At 37.8% G+C, this 6,697-nt stretch overlaps 1 long non-coding RNA gene across 1 annotated transcript; it reads left to right on the forward strand.

Moving 5' to 3' along the window:
* Positions 1–278: 278 nt before the first annotated feature.
* Positions 279–2,042, forward strand: LOC138412388 (uncharacterized). The gene is made up of 2 exons (XR_011244790.1): positions 279–589; positions 702–2,042. It is a non-coding gene; the product is annotated as an uncharacterized lncRNA (long non-coding RNA).
* The last annotated feature ends 4,655 nt before the right edge of the window (positions 2,043–6,697 follow it).

Genomic DNA, 6,697 nt, shown 5'->3' on the forward strand with positions numbered 1-6,697 from the left:
GGCTATCTTTTCCCTTCCTTTGAAGGGTGTTGCCCCGATTTATCCTTTATCAGTTTAATATTAATATTTTTAATATTAATATTTAATATTTCTCTGATAGCCACATTTATTGAATGCCCAAAAGCACACCATTTAATGGTGCCCTGCATGAAGGAAAGTACATCATCATACCCCGCGCAAGGGAAAGTACATAATTACAACATTTTTGGTGCTCTGTATGAGGCAAAGTCATTAATACTAACATTATTTTGACTCCACGTGGAGCAGAGCACAACAGTCAACGTTATTTAAGTGATCGCTGCTGATGAGGGGCTCTCCATCTCCTCTTTAGTCGCATCCATTTTTTTCGCCTAAATATGGATTTATCCTCACCCAAAAGGCAGAGCATATTCTCCAGTCCCTGCAAAGGCTTTGTTCTCACATGTGAACTGGTCCACGCACCCCTCCAGCCAGCCACGTCAAATGAAGATTCAGAGAGACTGCATGGAGAAGACACTGTGATGGGAGAATCTCCAAGAGTAGTCACACCACTGGGGCTGTGAGATGGCCACCTTTTGTGTTTGCCTCCTGTGGATGACTGCTCTTCAGGGTAGGACAGTGTCTCTTCCAGGAGTCTTTGGAGCTATTATATATGGATTGTTGGACAGAGCTGGAATTAGTGATACTGTGGCTTAATTGTTCATTTCTTCTTTGTTCCACAGGCACAGCAGCAGTGCAGCATGGCTAATCTCCAATTGGGACATGATGTTACAACTTATCACCTAACTAATACTATTTCCAATAATGTGACTATGCCACGGAAATAATTCAGAAAAGAAAGGAGTACGCAGGAATTAAAAAAGTTTTAAAAGAGAGAGGAATCCATTTCCAGACACCCATGGCCAGAATGAGGATACACTGGGACACCGGCCCGTGGCCATGGCAACAGGTAGGAAACAAAGAGGACACCGCAACACAAGCAAAACATAAACTACAGAAATACAGAGGAATGGACAAATAAAGTATGTAAGTGCATCTAAATGAATAAGTAAGTGAAAGATAACACATGTTAGACACTGAAGACAAATAGTCTAAGAGATTGTATATAGGTCTTCAGTCTTCACTGTTAGGACTGATCGGACGCTGTATGTGTGAGCTATAATGATCACTTTGTTCCCAAAACACAGGCTCTCTAGTGGTTCCAAAAGTCTGTAAGAGTAGAGCAGGAGGTAGAACATTTAGCTATCAGGCTCCTCTCTGATGGAACCAGCTCCCAATCTGGGTTCGGGAGGCAGACACTGTCCCAACATTTAAAGTAAAACTAAAAACCTTCCTCTTTGACAAAGCCTATAGTTAGGGCTGGATCAGGTGAGTCCTGAACCATCCCTTAGTTGTGCTGCTATAGGTTTAAACTGCTGGGGGAACTCCCATTATGCACTGAGCACTTCGTCACTTCCCTCTGTCTCTCTGTCTCTCTGCCCCCCCACACCTGTTTATTTATTTATTTATTAGTTTTAACATGTCATCATGTCAAAGTGTCACTTTGTCCTCCCATAGTCCCTCTGGCTCTTCTCTCTCTCTCGTTTCAGATAACTCTGGCACCGGGACTGCAGGACAACAACGACTACCATCACCATTGTTATCATTAATTACAATAACTCAGTAATTCATTAATATATATAATCCTGTTGTAGATCACTACATTGTTATTGTTATAGTCAGCCCTGATACTGATGGTGCCCATTTGTTCCCGGTCTCTCTCTCTCCACCTCATCTCTCTCTTCTCTCCCCCACTTTCCACCCATCTCTCCTTTCCTCCCCCCTTACTTTTCTTTCCTCACCCCAACTGGTCGAGGCAGATGACCGCCCACATTAAGCCTGGTTCTGCCAGAGGTTTCTCCCTGTTAATGAGGGAGTTTTTCCTCCCCACAGTGCTTGCTCATTGTGGGAACTGTTGGGTTTCTCTACGTTAATATTGTTTTAAGGTCTTGAACTTTAAATGTAAAGTGCCTTGAGATAATGTAAATTATGAATTGGCGCTATATAAAAAAAATTGAATTGAATTGAATTAATGAGACAGATGCTCAAGAGAATCTGGATAACAAGAATGGACCTCACTAAGGAGGGGCCCCCATATTTCATCTGAATTTCCCCTCAACCCACGGGAGAAACGTTGGGGGCAAGTGCCTACTGATGTATTCTTAGTTCGATTTTTTTTTTATTGCTGAGTTGCTCAATGTTCTTTTGGCTATTGTTTGTTCTCATGGTATATAATATATGTATGTATATATATATATATATATATATATATATATATATATATATATCATGGAGTATAATGCCATTTTCCAAAGCTATAAATGAACAGCATATCGTTAGTGTTGTTAAATGTTAATGGGTTAAATAATCCAATTAAAAGGACTAAGATAATTTTGAAAATGAGAAAACTTAAGGCTCAAGTTATCTTCATGCAGGAAACACACCTTTCCCAGGAAGAGCATGAAAAGCTGAAGAAATTTGGTTTTAGAAACACCTATTACAGTACTTGTAAACATAGGAACAAAAGAGGTTTGGCTATACTTATACAAAACTCAACAAAATTTGAATGTCTAAAAGAAATCAAGGATACAGAAGGACGATATATTATAGTGAAGGGGAAACTACAGGAAGAGATGGTTACCTTAATTAATGTATATGCCCCTGTAACGGTGTAAATATGTTGAAAGATAAAATCCTGTCCAACGTGGAGCTCAGTCATAGTTTTGTATGTATTTCTTTTATTTTGACGTGTTTATTTTATTTTGAAGTTGTACAACAGGAACTGCTGGGGATTAAAGTGTGGCACACCTTTTTTATCTCAGATACAGATTCCCCAGCATTGAGTAAGTTGTGTCTTGCTGTCTGTCAGTGTTTTAGTTGATTTTGGTTGATTTAGTGTTTAATAATATGCTATTTTTGTAACTTTTCTTTTATAGATGACTGTGTTCCATGTGTGTGTTGCAGGTATGTTTTGTCATAGAAGTAAATTCAATTAGTAAAAAACTATACGATCACGTGTTAGGCAGATGCAGATTCCCCAGCATTGAATGACTGTGTTCCATGTGTGTGTTGCAGACACAGACAATAAAGTTAACTTGTTTCACCAAACCTGCCTCATGTGAAATGATTGAAAAGAACAGCAGAGAAACGCCAGACTGTGACACCCCTCCAGAGAGTACTAAACAATTCTTTAAATCATTATTCCCAGTCATGGCCTTAAAATCTGAAGGTATAGTGATATGTGCTGGTGATTTTTAATATGATAATGGATCATAGGGTAGACACAACAAGTATAAAAAGAAATAAGACACATATATCTAAATTTGTAAACATGTCATTGAAGGAACATGGACTGGTTGATGTATGGCTTGAACTGCATCCGAGGGAAAAAGACTATACACATTACTCTACTTTATATAACACCCCTCGCCCGGGGAGTAACTCAATGTAGAACCGCCACTGCCCTTAAGGAAGGTAGATTGCCACCCTCATGTAATGAAGCAATCATATCTGTAATCCCCAAGGAGGGTAAAGACGCAGAATATAGTAACAATTACAGACCCATTTCTATGCTCAATGTAGATTACAACATATACACATCCATTATAGCAAGGAGAGATCAGAATTTCATGACAGAATTAATTGACGAGAACCAAACTGGATTTACTACGGGACGACAAACATTAGCGAACATAAGAAGGACCCTGCAAATAGTAAACTCGATACAAATGAAGGAAACTAAGGCTATTGCTGAGTCTTGATGGCGAAAAGGCTTTCGCCATTAAATGCAGCAATACAATAAACCAGAATGCTATAGCTAGAATAAAAATGAATGGTAGTCTAACAAAAAGCATAAAGCTACAGAGGGGAACACGCCAAGGATGTTGCCTGTCCCCTCTCCTCTTTGACTTATACATTGAACCTCTGGCGCAGGCTATAAGACAGTGTGAGGAAATAAAGGGAATACATATTAAAAAACAAAAACATGTAATAAGTCTGTTTGCAGACGATGTAATAATATATTTAGAAAGACCTGATACAAGCCTAACACATTTAAGTATATAAGTATATACGGAGACCACTCATTATATAAAACAAATGTGAATAAAACACAGATTCTGGCTTTTAATTATACCCCTTCCCAAGAAATTACAAATGCTTATAAATGGAAATGGAACTCAGAAAGCATAAAATATCTTGGGGTAACCCTAACAAAACAGATAAGCCATCTTCAGAAGATAATTCCAGCCATGTTTTCATTGTGATCAGATTCATATACAAATTAAGAGGATATTGAGAGATGGTCGACCATATCACTGGAGTTCAGTTCAAAGATTGACATTATTAAAATGAACATTTTCCTGAGGCTATTGTATTTCTTCCAATCCCTTACTGTCAAGATACAGTTAGAAAGATTTAAAACCTGGGACAAAATGATATCGCGGTTCATTTGGAGTGGTAAAAAACCAAGAATAAAATATAGCACGCTACAACTGGCTAAGAATCGGGGGGGTATGGCACTCCCAAATTTAAAGGATTATTATGAGGCAGCACAACTTGGTCAAGTGGTGTGACAAGCATTATAACTCCAAATGGAAAGAGATTGAGATGAGGGTGGCTAACAAACCAGTGCAATCCCTTTTGGGCAACATTACATTGATAAAAACTACTAAAAGGTTCAATAGATCCAATAACCTCCCACACACTGACTATCTGGGCTGATTTCAATAAAAGGCATAGATTGGAAAAGAAAGTGAGATTGTTGAGCTGGATTGCATATGATGAAAGATTCAAGCCAAACTTGAGTGACCTGACATACAGGAACTGGGAGAGGAAGGGAATCACTGCAATGAAACATAATGTCTTTTCAGGACCTTAGAGAAATGTATGGATTAAAAAATTAGGATTTTTTTTAGATAACTACAGCTAAGGGATTATATTATAAGGGAAATAGGGAGCGCAAAAATATTAAATGATTGATTTCTTCTGTGGTTGTTTAAAGAATCAGTGGTGTCAGTGATAGTGCTGTGCTTTAGAGTTCTGGGAAACACCACAGAGCAACTACAGGTTACAGATATTATTCATCTTTGGTTCATCATGTTCAGGAGGACAATATTAAGATCAGGACAGAGATTATACAAGGCTGGGTTAGGTATAAATGTGTGTGGTAAAGTATATGAGTTGCTTATGGACGAGGCAGTTATGTGATCCTGTAAGATAACTATAGAATAGATTTTTTTATTTGTATCTGAAAGAACATAGTTCCAAAGAAATCAGGTGTAATCATGACAGTGGATGTATAGTATATAGTATATAGAAGCATAGGAAGTGTCCATATCTCCATTTAGCTCAAAATCACAGTGAAAAAATATCACAACAAAAAAGCTTCTAAATAAAAGTATTAGATTCTTGTGTAACCCAGGTTAAAAATCTGTATTAAAAACAATAAATTAGTTGATTGAATGAAGAAAAGTGAAATTCATGGTGGAAAAATCAATTCATTTAATACTACGTTTTGGTTAATAATAAAAAACAGATGTTTATCTAAAAGGAGAGATAGAACCATAATAAAATAATTTATAGAGAGTTTTAGTTTGAAGGAGACGGGTTGGAGACGGTCTGTCACCCAATCAGAAAAGAAGCCCCGCCCATTGAGCTGATCGGAGCAGGTTCACTTCCTCTGAAGTTGCCGGGAAGAGAGAGAGCAAGGCGCATTAAACAGACACTCACCATAGGAAGATAAAACAAGAAAAGTGGATCAGACTCGGAAAAGCTGCCGAAGAAATCTCCCGGGACGACCAGGACCTGTGTGAGCACAGTCGGAGGAACCTCTCGGGAAGAGAAACGCATCGGTGAGCGGCCGTCTTGATGTGCTAAAGGCTAATAGCTAATGCAATGAGTTAAACCGTTAGCATAGGAGCTAACATCGGAGCACTAGCTCCGGTGCTGATTGGCGCGAGAGAGACACACTACGACACACCACACATTAATGCTGAAGCCCTGATCCGACATTTTAAAGGTGCATTGTGAGACATTTGTTTGCTCCTTTGTTGCACATAGAGCTGTATTATGTGTGTGTTTAGCACCTTATTTGTGCATTCTAAGCTCATCCAGCCATATTTTATTAGCTGTGCACATTACATGTTTTTCTTTCTAGATGATTGATATTGTTTTATGTGCTAATTACGATGTAAAGAGCACAGGATATTTTGATACTGTTGATTTGGAGTGAGGAAGATTATTTCAATAACATAATGTGATATTTTGAGTGTTGCTTATTTTATTACTGAACATGGTGATAGCATGTTGCAACAGTAATTGAGTAAAATTGTTATTCTCTATTAGGCCTGGGACGATAACAAATTTTGCTGGACGATATATTGTCCCACGAATTATTGCCGATAAATGATATGATTGTCAACATGATAATATATCATAATAATGCACACCCTTTCAAATACAATAAACTTTTATTTTTCAGTGATTTTTTTACCATCGTAATTGTAATTTCAGGAATGTTGAAATATCCTAAATAAATAAAACAAACAAAGAATAAAATGGACTCTCAGTCTCTGTTAGCAAAAACAGCACTCAAATATAAAACCACACACAACCAAGACAATAAATAAAATGGCTTATCAAGTCTCGATTAACAAAATTGCACTTCAATAAATACTGA

Source organism: Paralichthys olivaceus, chromosome 12 (genome assembly GCF_024713975.1).
Source record: "Paralichthys olivaceus isolate ysfri-2021 chromosome 12, ASM2471397v2, whole genome shotgun sequence".
In the NCBI taxonomy this organism is placed as follows: Eukaryota; Metazoa; Chordata; class Actinopteri; order Pleuronectiformes; family Paralichthyidae; genus Paralichthys; species Paralichthys olivaceus.